Raw genomic sequence first — 17,356 nt, 5'->3', positions numbered from 1 at the left:
ATTGTTGATGCATTTAGGATAAGATATAGTTTTAACATTAAGTTTTTGATGTCATACCTTTTGACTTTAGAGAAATGTGATGATTGATGAATGATGACCTATTGATTAACTTTGACATCAAAATTGCAAATTTTATGAAGTCCTATCTTATGTATGTAGTTGAAACATGTGTGATTATAATTCGTTTACATGATTATACAAATTGCCTATGTGATTGGTCATGAGTGTTTTATGTGCGCCTAATGAAATACATCAAAAATCAGTGATGAATGATTTATTTATCATTCATCAAAACGAGTGAAATGATAAATTTATCATTCATCACTTGTTTTGTTGAATAATAAATTAATCATTCATCACTCGTTTTGATGAATGATGAATGATAAATTTATCATTCATCACGATTATTATCATTCAAGTGTTGTACTCGTTTTAAGTGTTGTACAACACTTGAATGATACTCGTTTTGATGAATGATACTCGTAATATTTTGATAAATGATAATTTTTGAATTATACATGTTTGATGAATGATAATATTTTGATGAATGATAATATTTTTGTGTGATGAATGATAACTGTTTTTTATGACTGACAAATGTTTGACGAATGATAACTTCTTCTTATGAATGATAATTGTTTGATGAATAATAATTCTTTTCTAATGAATGATAATTTCTTACGATGAATGATTATTGTTTTTTGATGAATGATAATTGTTTTTCTTACGAATGATAACTATTTGATGAATGATTATTGTTTTTCGATGAATGTTATTATTTTTCTTATGAATGATAATTGTTTAATGAATGATAATATTTTGATGAATGGTAATTCTTTTCTGATGAAATGAATGATAAGTCTTTCTGATGAATGATAATTGTTTTCTTATGAATGATAGTTGGGCATTTTGTCTAGTGGTATGATTCTCGCTTTCGGTGCGGGAGGTCCCGAGTTCGATTCTCGGAATGCCCCTTTTTATATAAAAGTAATCATGATAACGGTTTGATGAATGATAATGGTTTAATGAATGATAACATTTTGATGCACGATAATTATTTTGTAATGAATGATAACTGTTTCCTTTTGAATGATAACATTTTTGACTTCTAATTGACATGTGATTGTTACTAAAACTTTTATCATTCTTCATATTTTTTTCTTATTCATCTTATTTTTATATCATTCATCAGTTTTTTTTTATCATTCATCATATTTTTATAAATGATAACTGTTTAATGAATGATAACTTAGATGAATGATAACTTTTTTCTAATAAATGATAATTTTTTTTCTAGATGAATGATAATTCTTGCTTTTATGAATCATAACTATTTGATGAATGATAATTATTTTAATGAATGATAATCATTTTGTTATGAATGGTTATTGATTTCTTATGAATAATAACTGTTTTTTTATAAAATGGTAACTATTCGATGAAAGATAACTTAGATGAAAGATAGTTTTTTCTGGTGAATGATAATTGTTACTTTTATGAATCATAACTATTTGATGAATGATAATTGTTTGATGAATGATAATTGTTTTTCGATGAATGATAATTGTTTTTCGATGAATGATAAATGTTTTAGTGAAGGATAATCATTTTGTGATGAATGATTATTGTTTTCTTATGAATAATATCCGTTTTTTAAAAAATGATAATTATTTGATGAAAGACAACTTAGATGAATGATAAGTTTTTCTGATGAATGATAATTTTTGCTATTATGAATCATAACTGTTTGATGAATGATAAATGTTTTTCGATGAATCATAAATATTTTTATAATGGTTGGTGGTGGTAGGTGGTGGTGGGTGGTGGTCAGTTGTGGTTGGTGGTTATTGGTTTTGGTGGTGGTTGTAGTGACCCGAACTTTTTCATGATTATTCCATGATTATATATTAAATGAAAACTATATTTGCATGATTAAATGTTTCTAACATGTTAAGCAATCAAACTTGTTAAGACTTGATTATTTAAAATGAGTTTCATGTAGACAATTGACCACCCAAGTTGACCGGCGATTCACGAACGTTAAAACTTGTAAAAACTATATGTTGATATATATATATGGACATATATGTAACGATTATCGTTGTAACGACATTTTAAAGTATATATATCATATCAAGATATATTCATTGTTGGTGATTTGTGTCACCAATATGATTTAATTGTAATGGGATTAATTTGTTAACCAAAATAACCTTGTTAAATATCGAACAAATTTGGGGAAAGTGTGGAGTGCACAATTGTTTGAACTTATCTTGATTATGACGGGGGTTCGGGGGCAGCGCTGTAGAGACCCGTCCTAATCCATCCGGACGAAGTCCATATCGATTATAAACGATTCACAACAGTTGATTACATCGCGAGGTACTTGACCTCTATATGATACATTTTACAAACATTGCATTCGTTTTTGAAAAGACAATCTTTCATTACATCGAAAATTGACGGCATGCATACCATTTCATAATATATCTAACTATAATTGACTTAATAATAATCTTGATGAACTCAACGACTCGAATGCAACGTCTTTTGAAATATGCCATGAATGACTCCAAGTAATATCTTTAAAATGAGCAAATGCACAACGGAAGATTTCTTTCATACCTGAGAATAAACATGCTTTAATGTAACAACCCAACCCAATATACAACCGAACACGTGTAATAATTTTTTTTATTTTATTTTACAGTGGAGTGCGCCACGCGCACACCCCAGGGTGCGCGGCGCGCACAGGCCCACATTCAGTTCTGTCCGATTTCGTCAATTTTCAATTAAAGATCTCCCACTTCCCGACATATTTAGACGAAACGCTTTTTCACAATTTGTTATAATGGTTAAAACTCACACGATTCAATAATAAAATGAGTTTTACAAAACGGGGCCCACATCGGCCGTTTTACGAGTTTCATACAAAAGTTCGAGTTTCGACCGCACTAGTTTAAATTCCAAACGACACTATGAGCATGGTGTTTGGGGTTAAACTACCCAAATCTCGGTCAAACTCCAAAGCTATCACATCCCGAATGCGTCCCCTAAATAACAAGCGGGATCTCTAATCCAATCGAAGGCCCTTACCCTTGTCAACGCCGGAACCTATAAAAAGATAAACAACGAGAGGGTAAGCAACGCTTAGTGAATGCAATAATTATACCCATATATATATAATATACCTACTTGCAATCACTTACACATATACCGCATACACGCTAGCAATACGATTAGCATACCATCTCAAGTACAAAGCTAATAATCTCCAACAAATCGCTACTAGCGTAATCTATAACATATAATCGACATAATATAGTATGCTACAAAACAAAATACACAACCATGGTTAACCATTCTCGCGTCATGGTGCTACCGGCTCTTTGGTTCACACCATACGCATTTGTCATGATGCTACCGGCTCTTTGGTTCACATCACAACTCGAGTCATACTCACGCTAGAGTGCTACCTGCTCTTTGGTTCACACTCTAACAACGCTAAGGTGCTATCGGCTCTTTGGTTCACAACCTAACAAATCGTGCTATAGCGCTACCGGCTCTTTGGTTCACACTATAACACACGTACTATGACGCTACCGGCTCTTTGGTTCACATCATAGCATGCTCGCACATACTATGGCACTACCGACTCTTTGGTTCATACCATAGCATACAAATAAATACATTACATACATATGAATATAATCATTCCACTCACCTTAACGATTTGGTGACGATTTATACCTCCACAAGCTTCAAAGCAAGGTACCTAATAATATAAGTACTCGATCAACAAACAAACTTGTTGGACTAAATACCAACCCTTCACTCATGTGCATTTAATGACTTAAATGCATTAAATGCCACATTTTCACCAAAACCGCCCTTTAAGGGTCAAGACCATCATTAATCACTTAAAAGCTAGTGATTAAGGTCCAACAACACTAACCATTACACAATTAGGGTATTTCATACCCATATTTCCCAATTAGGTCAATCATTAGCCCTTTGACTAATTTAAAGTCAACATACCCATTTCGGGTTATCTACTAACCCATCTAACACCCATTTACTAATTAACTAGGTGTGCTAGTAATTAACTAACCAATTAGGACTCATAAACATCAATTACCACTTTGAAAGCCTAGGTTAGTTACCAATGAGTCTTCATGACTCCATCTTACCCAAGAACACCCAAAATCACCAAATATGGGTTTTATGTTCTTCATTTACCCAAACCCTAACCCTTACACAAAATCAAAGTAAGGAAATTAAAGTTAGAACATACCACTACAACCACAGCGGAGCTAGAGAGGGGATGAACAACTTTAATACCCGCACTTTGGTCCGAGAACAACTCCTTCCCCTTATATTTAAGCTTTCTCACTCAAGAATCACACTCTCACTCTAAAATTTAAGTAAAGGGGATAAGGTTGTTGATAATGGAGTTAATGATACTCCACAACTGACCAACTGGCCTTTAACTCGTCCACAAGTGAAATTACCAAATTGCCCATCAAAATATCTCATTAAAACAGCAAAAACTCGGCTACAGTAGGGAGTGCGCGGCGCGCTCCCTTTGGTGTGCGCGGCGCGCACTAAGATCAGATTGCTCTCTGACTTCTGTTTAACTGCACAATCAATCCCACACTTTATGTACTCTATATACTCTGCTGTACAATGAAGATTGGGGTCTTACAACTCTCCCCCACTTGAATCGGAGCGCGTCCTCGCGATCCAAGCCGCATGACAAGAGGGAAGATAAACCAACACGAATTCTTCGGGCTCCCAAGTAAACTAGGAACCCTTACTACGACGCCATTGAACTTTAAAAGTCCTAACCTCTTTATGCCTCAACCTTTTGACCTTCTCATCGAGTATGGCAATCGGCTCCTCAATATACTCTAACTTATTGTTTAGCTCAATTTCGTCTAACGGCACCCATGATAAATCATCCGCAAGACACTTACGGAGATGGGAAACATTAAATGTATTATGAATCCCCGCAAGCTCTTCGGGTAATTCCAAACGATACGCGACTTCACCAACACGAGCTAAAACCTTAAATGGCCCAATAAACCGAGGAGCTAACTTTCCCCGTTTTCGAAACCGAATAACACCTTTCCATGGCGAAACCTTAAGCATCACCATGTCACCTTCTTGAAATTCGATCATTCGCCTACGTTTGTCGGCATACGACTTTTGTCTATCTTGAGCCTTTTTCAAATGATCCCGAATCATATCAATCTTGCTATTCGTTTCTAAGACCAAATCGGTACTCCCGATTTCCTTTTGGCCAATTTCACCCCAACAAATCGGAGTTCGACACCTCCGCCCATAAAGCATCTCGTAATGTGGCATCCCGATACTAGTATGATAACTATTATTGTACGAGAATTCCACCAAAGGTAAGTGCTCATCCCAACTATCACCGAAATCAATAATACACGCCTGCAACATGTCCTCCAATGTTTGATTCATACGTTCGGTTTGACCGTCCGTTTGAGGATGATACGCCGTGCTCAATTTCAATTGTGTACCCATATCCTCATGAGACTTTTCCCAAAATCGAGATGTAAAACGAGTATCTCGATCCGAAATAATAGATATAGGAACCCCATGTCGAGCGACTACCTCTTTGATAAACAATTTAGCCAAAGTCTCTGATGATATTGCTTCCCGAATGGGAAGAAACAAGCCACTTTTCGTCAATCGATCAACTATCACCCAAATCGAATCAAATTGGGATCTCGCCGTTTTAGGTAACTTTGTGATGAAATCCATGGTAATGTGCTCCCATTTCCATTTCGGGATTTCTAACGGTTGTAACTTACCATACGGCTTTTGGTGCTCGGCCTTAACTTTCAAACACGTGACGCATTGCTCAACATACTTTACAACATCACGTTTCATGCCCGGCCACCAATAATCTTTCCTTAAATCAAGATACATTTTCGTCGCGCCCGGATGAATGGAATACTTTGACTTATGTGCTTCATCCAGTAGCACTTGTCGATAATCCCCCATCTTAGGCACCCACACTCTTCCTTGAAAAGACAACAAACCACGCGAACCCATAGTAATAAATTCCGATTGCCCCACAATTCGTTCCGCATGCTTGTTGTGAACGTAAGCTTCAATTTGAATCACACCAAGTTTTTCAAGAAAATCGTTAGTAATAATCATACGTAACAATCCCAATCGTAACGCCGGGTGATGACTCTTTCGACTTAACGCATCCGCGACCACATTCGCCTTGCCCGGATGATAAAGTATCTCACAATCGTAGTCTTTCACCACATCCATCCATCTACGTTGACGATAATTCAAATCTCTTTGATCAAAAAGATGTTTCAAACTCTTGTGATCCGAATAAATCGTACACTTGACACCATACAAGTAATGGCGCCAAATTTTTAACGCATGAACAACCGCCGCTAACTCAAGATCATGAGTCGGATATCTCGTGTCGTGTTCCTTTAATTGTCGAGAGGCATACGCGATGACTTTACCTCTTTGCATTAGAACACACCCGAGCCCATTTAAAGAAGCATCACAATAAACCGTCATGTCTTTCACACATTCCGGCAACACTAACACCGGAGCTTGACATAATTTCTCTTTCAACAATCGAAAAGCAATTTCTTGCTCGTTCTCCCAATTAAAACTCGCATTCTTTCTCGTTAACTTCGTCAATGGAGAAGCGATCTTAGAAAAGTCTTGAATAAAACGACGATAATAACCGGCCAATCCGAGAAAACTTCGGATTTCCGTAGGCGTAGTCGGTCGTCCCCAACTCTTTACCGTCTCTATCTTCCCCGGATCTACTTGAATACCATTTTCGTTCACAATGTGGCCAAGGGACTGAACTTCCTTTAGCCAAAATTCACATTTGGAGAATTTAGCATACAACTTCTCCTTCCGCAACGTCTTTAACACACTCCGCAAATGATGTTCATGTTCCTTCATACTATTCGAATAGACAAGTATGTCGTCAATGAACACAATTACCGACTTGTCCAACATAGGTTGGCACACTCGGTTCATAAGATCCATGAATGCCGCCGGTGCATTCGTAATACCAAAAGGCATAACTACGAATTCAAAATGCCCATAACGCGTTCGAAAAGCCGTTTTCTCGATGTCTTCCTCACGGACCCGCATTTGGTGATAGCCGGACCGTAGGTCGATTTTAGAGAAATACGTTGCACCTTGGAGTTGGTCGAACAAATCGTCAATCCTAGGCAATGGATAACGATTCTTGATCGTCACTTTATTCAACTCCCGGTAATCGATGCACATCCGCATACTACCATCCTTCTTCTTCACAAATAAAACTGGAGCGCCCCATGGTGAAGCACTCGGTCGAATGAAACTCTTCTCAAGCAACTCTTGGGTTTGATTTAACAACTCTTGCATTTCCGTTGGTGCTAAACGATAAGGAGTTTTAGCAACGGGGGTAGCCCCCGGAACCAACTCAATGCGAAATTCAACTTGTCTTTCCGCAGGAACACCCGGTAACTCATCCGGAAAAACGTCTTCAAATTCATTCACCACCGGAATTTCACGAATGGGTGGTGGCTCATCACGAGTATCAATAACATGGGCAAGAAAAGCCATGCCACCACCAACCAGAAAACGATGTGCCCGTGCAAAAGTGCATATCGGCACAAGTCTTCTTCGTTTATCGCCATGAATAATTAACTCTCCCCCACTAGGGGTCTTCACTCGAATAGATTTTTCATGGCATGCAATATCGGCTCTATTATGATCGAGCCAATCCATTCCAACAACGATATCAAAATCACCCAAAGTCATCGGGATGAGGTCGATTTTAAAGTTTTCGACACCAAACACAACATTACAATTTTTACACACATCAACCACTAGCACCGTCTTGCCATCCGCTATTTCAACTTCTACCGGACGACTTAACTTAGCTAACGGTTTATTAAGTTTAGGCACAAATTTTGGTGACACAAACGACAAGCTTGCACCACTATCAAAGAGTATCCTTGCCGGATTTGAATTAACCATGAAAGTACCTGAGACAACATCGCTAGATTGCTTGGCCTCCTCATTGGTCATCAAATAATTTCGACCCCTAGCCGTACCCGCCGCCTTCTCTAATCGCTTAACATTATCGTTGCGCAATTCGGGACACTCCGGCCTCTTGTGCCCCTCTTTGTTACAATTAAAACAAACGATTTTGTTGGAAGATGAGTTCGTAAAATTCACAGGCCAAGTGCCCTTGTCGACCACAATTGTAGCACGTGGGGCCAAAACTCTTAGAAGCCCCCTTTTTCGCACTACCGATGCTCTCAGTCACACTCTTGTTCTTCTTGTTCGAGTGACTAGTAGCTTCAAATTTTCGTTTGCCAAAGGTGAAGTCACTCTTTCTTGGAGCAAGCGACTCAATACCCTTAGCGATATCAAATACCTCATCAAAAGTCTTCACCGAATTCCTACTAATCCTTTCTTGATAGTTATCATTCAAGGTTCGGTAGAAATCTTCTTTCAACATATGATCGTTCCCGTCATACTCCGGGCAAAATTGGGTCTTTGATAAGAAAGTGGACTTGAGAATGTTCAAATCCATTGACCCTTGCCTTAAAGTACGTAACTCGTCCTTAAGCTTTGAAAGATCGGCCGAAGTTCGATACTCCCTGAAAAATTCCTCTTTAAACTCATCCCACGTCAAACTCATACTTTGTTCTTCGCCATAAAGTTGGATTTTCACATCCCACCACAACTTGGCATCACCCCTCATCATGCTACTACCAAACCTCGTCTTTTTATCGAGAGGGCACTCACTAGTACGGAAAGCCCCCTCCATATCGGAGATCCATCGAGCACTCTTTAGAGGGTCTCGTTCACCTTCAAATGTGGGAGGTTGAGCATCTTTGAAGTTTTTATAGTGGAAGTCTCGTCTTCCCGCGTTATCCTCTTTAAGAACAATCTTAACTTGTTCCTTGACTAGATTGACTACTTGCTCGTCAATCGAATCCAAGAACATCTTCTTAACATCCTCTAAGAAGGCCTCATGACGCCTTTGCATAATGGCCTCAACCTTGGCCTTAAACTCAGCATCCTCGCTCGAACCCCCTTCATTGGTCTCGGGTCCATTTCTCGTCTTCATACTATAAAACGGAAAAGGTTAAGCAACGAACGAGAAAACTTAACACATATGTATATACATATACACCACACTACCCCATCTTGCTCAACAATCGTCGTACATCGCTTGTTTGACACGATTTGAACTCGTAACAATGGTAGCTAATCATTGTTACGCGAGCACGTCGCATTAACTTGCTAGTACAACGTCTATCTTGCTTGATGATTGCTAACACAACACAAAACAATTAGCGCAAGGTTAGTTCACATAAACCTAAGCACTAATCAACTCCCGGTCCGACCCGTCTCCTACAAGTCCCGCGTAAAGCGCATACACAAATAAATCTAAGTCTAGGCACCTATCTCAAGTCGCCTAAATCCCTTAGACCATGCTCTGATACCACTTGTAACAACCCAACCCAATATACAATCGAACACGTGTAATAATTTTTTTTTTTTTTTACAGTGGAGTGCGCCACGCGCACACCCCAGGGTGCGCGACGCGCACAGGCCCACATTCAGTTCTGTCCGATTTCGTCAATTTTCAATTAAAGATCTCCCACTTCCCGACATATTTAGACGAAATGCTTTTCACAATTTGTTATAATGGTTAAAACTCACACGATTCAATAATAAAATGAGTTTTACAAAACGGGGCCCACATCGTCCGTTTTACGAGTTTCATACAAAAGTTCGAGTTTCGACCGCACTAGTTTAAATTCCAAACGACACTATGAGCATGGTGTTTGGGGTTAAACTACCCAAATCTTGGTCAAACTCCAAAGCTATCACATCCCGAATGCGTCCCCTAAATAACAAGCGGGATCTCTAATCCAATCGAAGGCCCTTACCCTTGTCAACGCCGGAACCTATAAAAAGATAAACAACGAGAGGGTAAGCAACGCTTAGTGAATGCAATAATTATACCCATATATATATATAATATACCTACTTGCAATCACTTACACATATACCGCATACACGCTAGCAATACGATTAGCATACCATCTCAAGTACAAAGCTAATAATCTCCAACAAATCGCTACTAGCGTAATCTATAACATATAATCGACATAATATAGTATGCTACAAAACAAAATACACAACCATGGTTAACCATTCTCGCGTCATGGAGCTACCGGCTCTTTGGTTCACACCATACGCATTTGTCATGATGCTACCGGCTCTTTGGTTCACATCACAACTCGAGTCATACTCATGCTAGAGTGCTACCTGCTCTTTGGTTCACACTCTAACAACGCTAAGGTGCTACCGGCTCTTTGGTTCACAACCTAACAAATCGTGCTATAGCGCTACCGGCTCTTTGGTTCACACTATAACACACGTACTATGACGCTACCGGCTCTTTGGCTCACATCATAGCACGCTCGCACATACTATGGCACTACCGGCTCTTTGGTTCATACCATAGCATACAAATAAATACATTACATACATATGCATATAATCATTCCACTCACCTTAACGATTTGGTGACGATTTATACCTCCACAAGCTTCAAAGCAAGGTACCTAATAATATAAGTACTCGATCAATAAACAAACTTGTTGGACTAAATACCAACACTTCACTCATGTGCATTTAATGACTTAAATGCATTAAATGCCCCATTTTCACCAAAACCGCCCTTTAAGGGTCAAGACCATCATTAATCACTTAAAAGCTAGTGATTAAGGTCCAACAACACTAACCATTACACAATTAGGGTATTTCATACCCATATTTCCCAATTAGGTCAATCATTAGCCCTTTGACTAATTTAAAGTCAACATACCCATTTCGGGTTATCTACTAACCCATCTAACACCCATTTACTAATTAACTAGGTGTGCTAGTAATTAACTAACCAATTAGGACTCATAAACATCAATTACCACTTTGAAACCCTAGGTTAGTTATAAATGAGTCTTCATGACTCCATCTTACCCTAGAACACCCAAAATCACCAAATATGGGTTTTATGTTCTTCATTTACCCAAACCCTAACCCTTACACAAAATCAAAGTAAATAAATTAAAGTTAGAACATACCACTACAACCACAACGGAGCTAGAGAGGGGATGAACAACTTTAATACCCGCACTTTGGTCCGAGAACAACTCCTTCCCCTTAGATTTAAGCTTTCTCACTCAAGAATCACACTCTCACTCTAAAAATTAAGTAAAGGGGATAAGGTTATTGATAATGGAGTTAATGATAGTCCACAACTGACCAACTTGCCTTTAACTCGTCCACAAGTGAAATTACCAAATTGCCCATCAAAATATCTCATTAAAACAGCAAAAACCCGGCTACAGTAGGGAGTGCGCGGCACGCTCCCTTTGGTGTGCGCGGCGTGCACTAAGCTCAGATTGCTCTATGACTTCTGTTTAACTTTACAATCAATCCCACACTTTATGTACTCTATATACTCTGCTGTACAATGAAGATTAGGGTCTTACATTTAAAGTGTCAACCAAAAGGTTGGTGAGTTCATTAGTTTAACATAAATAATCATTTCTATCATTTTAATAGACCACAAGAATTTCATTTTCAGTTCTCATAAATATACGTCCCATGCATAGAGACAAAAATAATCATTCATATGGATTGAACACCTGGTAACCGACATTCACAATATACATATAAGAATATCCCCATCATTCCGGGATCCTCCTTTGTACATGATATAAATTTTGAAGTACTAAAGCATTCGGTACTTTGGATGGGGCTTGTTGGGCCCGATAGATCTATCTTTAGAGTTCGCGTCAATTAGGGTGTCTGTTCCCTAATTCTTAGATTACCAGACTTAATAAAAAGGGGCATATTCGATTTCGATAATTCAACCATATAATGTAGTTTCAATTACTTGTGTCTATTTCTTAAAACAGTTATAAAAGTTGCGCATGTATTCTCAGCCCAAAAATATAAAGGGTAAAAAGGCAAATGAAACTCACGCATATATTTATTGTAAAACAGTTAATAAAGCATTTGCATGTATTCTCAGTCCCAAAAATGTAAAGAGTAAAAGGGAATCAAATGAAACTCACCATACTGTATTTTGTAGTAAAAATACATATGACGACATTGAACAAGTATAGGGTTGGACTCGGATTCACGAACCTATATCATTTGTATATATATATATATTAAAATATATACTCGTAATCGAAGAATTTCATATCTTGTAACCTTATATATTATATATTTAGTTTGTATATATATTTTAGAATGATTATTATTTATATAGTTATATTAATATGTCTATAACTGAAAAATATCTAATTTGTTGTATATAAGTTTTTATATAATAAATGTTAATATGTGTTTTTTATATAGTTTTATGGCTTATTAATATAATTGTAGTATATGTATTGAGTATGTCTTATGTACCAAATATTTATTTGTTAAAATTGATAGTTTTGATAATAATACTAAAATGGTAAAAATTATGTTTTTAGTAATACTTATAATAATAATACTACTAATAATAATACTAATACTAACACTTCCGATAATAATAATAATAATTAAAATAATAATCTTGATAATCCTATTAATATTAATGATTCTAATAATAAAAATGTATTATTTTTATAATAATAATAATAATAATAATATAATAATAATAATAATAATAATAATAATAATAATAATAATAATAATAATAATAATAATAATATCAAAAATAATAATAATAATACTTTTTCTGGTAATAATATTATTAATATTAATATTAATATTAATAATAATATTAATATTAATATTAATACTATAAATAATAACATAACAATAATAGTAATATTAGTAATTAGTAATAATAATAATATTATCCATATTAATTATATCATTAGTCAAATTGGGCCTAATTATAGTTCAATTAAATAGAAACAGCCCAAAATAAAAGATCAGGCCCAACCTTGTCCTTTTGGTTTTAAAGATAATACGAGCAATAACATATAACATAAGATAAATTAAATAAAAAATAAAAATAAAAATAAAAAAATATATAAATAACAGATGAAGACCTTTGGTTGTTATCCATCGATCTGAACCAGGAACAAACATGCCTTATGGTGTTCGATCGACAGGCACGAGCAGGAGTTGCACCATTTTGCTTGATGTCCGATACTCTCGTTTATAACCCGACCAACAAACATCGAATTCAATAAATCTTAAGTGATTTTTAAGCTTTTCTGTTGTATTCGATTGGATCAAACAAGCAAGCCATCGATTTAGCAATCTCCATCGGAATAGTAGGTAATCGGTTATTTAATTGATCCATTAGGTAATCGATCCATTGATATTCTTTTAATTTCTTCAATCCCTCTATATTTTATGTATAATTATTTTAATTGGATCGAGCACCATAAGTAACAGTCAGAAGGTTTCAATTGATGCTGATAATGAATCATGGTATTTTAAATGGGTGGTGATGGTGATTTATTGGGAGGTTTGATTGAACGGAAACCTGTATATAAACAATAAGCGTTTAGCAGTATTATGTGGTTGCAGGTTTGGTAATGGTTGTTGAATACCGGAATAGATCGGATGTAGAACCTCAAAAACAAAAATTATTAAGTAACCATTCACGTATGGTTCTCAGTGGTCTTCGTAAATTTGTAGAATCAGTTTTTATTAATGGTTTTTGATTTGATTACGGAACAGAAACACAATAATAGCAACACTTAGCCGAAAACAGAAATGGTTAGTAGCAACTTAATTCGATGATTTTTGTTATTGATTTCCTAACAGTAACATAAATCAAGTGAGTGCAGGTCTGTTTGAATATAGAAATAGAGGAGGAAAAGTAATAGCAGTAGTTCAAGAAGGGAGTTGCAGGTGTGGTTTGTGTGGTGGAGGTGATGGTGTTCTTGGTATTGTTCGAAAAGATGTCAGAGGTTTAAATCAACATTTAAGATCTAGGTGATTGCTTGATGTTTTTGTGGTGAAAGTGGCGGTTTATATGGTGTCATTTACAACTGCAATAATAGAAAACAAGGGAGTTTTTGAACCTTGATCTTGTTAGACAGATAACATAAATAAAAACAAAAGTATTGGTTTAACAAGAAAAAAAATGTTTGGTTTGGTTTTATATCAAAACAGAAACAGGAGTATGTAACAATGATGTTTGTATGGGTGGTTGTTTTTACAGCTGAACAGGAGACAGGAGTAGTGCAGTGAGCAACATAAAACATAGCTGTAGGTGGCAGTTGGGTTAGCTTCGATTGACAGGGAAACGGGACAAAATAACAGCAGCCTACAGTGGTTTATTAGGTGTCGTGCAGGTTATTAAATTGGTGGGTTTTTGTTTGAGTTCTATCAACAAAAAGAAACATAAGAATGGGTGTAGCAGCAAGGATAAAGTGATCGAACTGGTGGTGTTTTGATTCAGAATAGAAAGTGGAAACACAAGAGGATAACAGCAGCAGTCCATCGATGGTTTCAAGGTGTTGGTGATCGAATGATGATTATAGGTTTTCGTGGTTCTTGGTATTTGATGAAAGAGGTGTTTGGTTTGATTGTACAACTAATAAAGAGAGAAATTATGTTTCATTGATAATGATTTATGCATGGTGTATGTCTTTATTATCTAAAGAGAATGTATAGATTGGATAGATGGTGTGATGTCAATTAGGAATAGAAAAGCAGTGTGAATGATTGAATTGTAAGTGGATTGATTAGTTGATTGTACGTAAAATTAAAATAGAAGTGGTTGAGAAAAAGAAAGGTAACAGAAAGATAGCTCAAGTGGGTGTTGATTTGTATCTTGCATATCTAGTGTGTAGGTGTGTGGGTTAATTAAGCATGTTAGTTTCATTCATTAGCCAATTAAATTGTGCCAAAGATTTGCCTTTATATACACTTTGAATTTAAGACACTTTAAATAATAATATGCAGCCAAAAATATTCAGTAGCATAAATATCATTAGATGAGACTAATTAAATATAACCCAATAATTGAAAGTGTTGGTTTAGACTGTAGATACATTAACATAATACACACAAATACATATATATACATATATATATATATATATATATATATATATATATATATATATATATATATATATATATATATATATATATATATATATAAATAGTTGTTCGTGAATCGTCGAAAGTGGTCGAGGTTAAATTGAATATACAAAACAGTTCAAAGTTTTTGAGACTCAACATTACAGACTTTGCTTATCGTGTCGGAATCATATAAGAATTAAGTTTAAATTTAGTCAGAAATTTCCGGGTCGTCACAAGCGCCCCCGATAGCGGGGTCAAAGGGGTGGCAACCTCTGGCGGGGTCCAAAATGCTTCTACTTAGCAAAAATGCTTACAATTACATTTCCATTCATTTTTCATCAACAATTCTACTCGTAGTCATTCAGTATTCGTACTCGTATTATACACAGCTGCTAGACGTACTTACTATGAGTATATACCAATAGGAACTAGCATGGGATTCCACTCTTGATTATGTCATGCATGACTAAATTTAACTTCTATCATGAACTAGTCAACTAACTAGAGCTCCTTTTAACCCCACTCACCACTCATCATTCACCACTCACCAATCAATCCATTTCACTTACAATTCTCTTTCTAATTCTCTCTAAACACACACACACACACACACACACACACTTAGGAACAAAATTTCCAGTAAACTAATCATCATCTTCATCAAAAATTACTTCAAGAATCAAGCTATAATCATCATAGGAAGAACACTTCAAGAACACTTCGAAAATCCTTTCAAGTTTGCTAGTTTACTTTTAATCTTGCAAATGCATTCCAAGTAATCATCTAAGATTAAGAAACCTTTGTTAATTACAGTAGGTTATCTTTCTTATTCAAGGTAATACTCATATCCAAACTTTGATTCGATTTCTATAACTATAAACTATCTTGATTCGAGTAATAATCTTACTTGAAATTGTTTTCGTGTCATGATTCTGCTTCAAGAACTTCCAAGCCGTCAAAGATCCATTCAAGCTCAAGATTATTTTTGTCATTCCCAGTAGGTTTACCTACTATACTTGAGGTAGTAATGATGTTCGTAACATCATTCGATTCATATATAAATAACTATCTTATTCGAAGATTTGAAAACGTAATCACTAGAACATAGTTTAGTTAATTCTAAACTTGTTCGCAAACAAAGTTAATCCTTCTAACTTGACTTTTAAAATCAACTAAACACATGTTTTATATCTATATGATATGCTAACTTAGTGATTTAAAACCGGAAAACACGAAAAATACCGTAAAACCGGACATACGCCGTCGAAGTAACACCGCGGGCTGTTTTGGGTTTGATAATTAAAAACTATGATAAACTTTGATTTAAAAGTTGTTCTTCTGGGAAAATGATTTTTCTTATGAACATGAAACTATATCCAAAAATCATGGTTAAACTCAAAGTGAAAGTATGTTTTTCAAAATGGTCATCAAGACGTCGTTCTTTCAACTGAAATGACTACCTCTTACAAAAATAACTTTTAACTTATATTTTTGACTATAAACCTATACTTTTTCTGTTTAGATTCATAAAATAGAGTTCAATATGAAACCATATCAATTTTATTCACTCAAAACGGATTTAAAACGAAGAAGTTATGGGTAAAACAAGATTGAATATTTTTTGATTGTTGTAGCTACGGGAAATATTGTAACAATTCTATACAAATCGTATCATAGCTAACTTATATTGTATTATACATGTATTCTAATATATTATGTAATCTTGGGATACCATAGATACGTATGAAAATGTTTTGACATATCATATCGACCCATGTATGTATATTATTTGGAACAACCATTGACACTTTATATGCAGTAATGTTGGAGTTAGTTATACAGGGTTGAGGTTGATTCCAAAAATATATATGCTTTGAGTCGTGATCTAGCCTGAGACGTGTATACACTGGGTCGTGGATTGATCCAAGATAATGTATATATCGATTTATTTCTGTACATCTAACTATGGACAACTAGTTGTAGGTTATTAACGAGGACAGCTGACTTAATAAGCTTAAAACATTAAAATGTATTAAAAATGTTATAAATATATTTTGATCATACTTTGATATATATGTACATATTTGTTATAGGTTTGTGAATCGACCAGTAGCCAAGTCTTACTTCCCGATGAAGTAAAAATCTGTGAAAGTGAGTTATAGTCCCACTTTTAAAATCTAATATTTTGGGATGAGAATACATGCAACTT

This window comes from Rutidosis leptorrhynchoides, chromosome 4 (assembly GCF_046630445.1).
Source record: "Rutidosis leptorrhynchoides isolate AG116_Rl617_1_P2 chromosome 4, CSIRO_AGI_Rlap_v1, whole genome shotgun sequence".
Taxonomy (NCBI): Eukaryota; Viridiplantae; Streptophyta; class Magnoliopsida; order Asterales; family Asteraceae; genus Rutidosis; species Rutidosis leptorrhynchoides.
The sequence above is the reverse complement of the archived record's forward strand: the minus strand, read 5'-3'. Positions refer to the sequence as shown.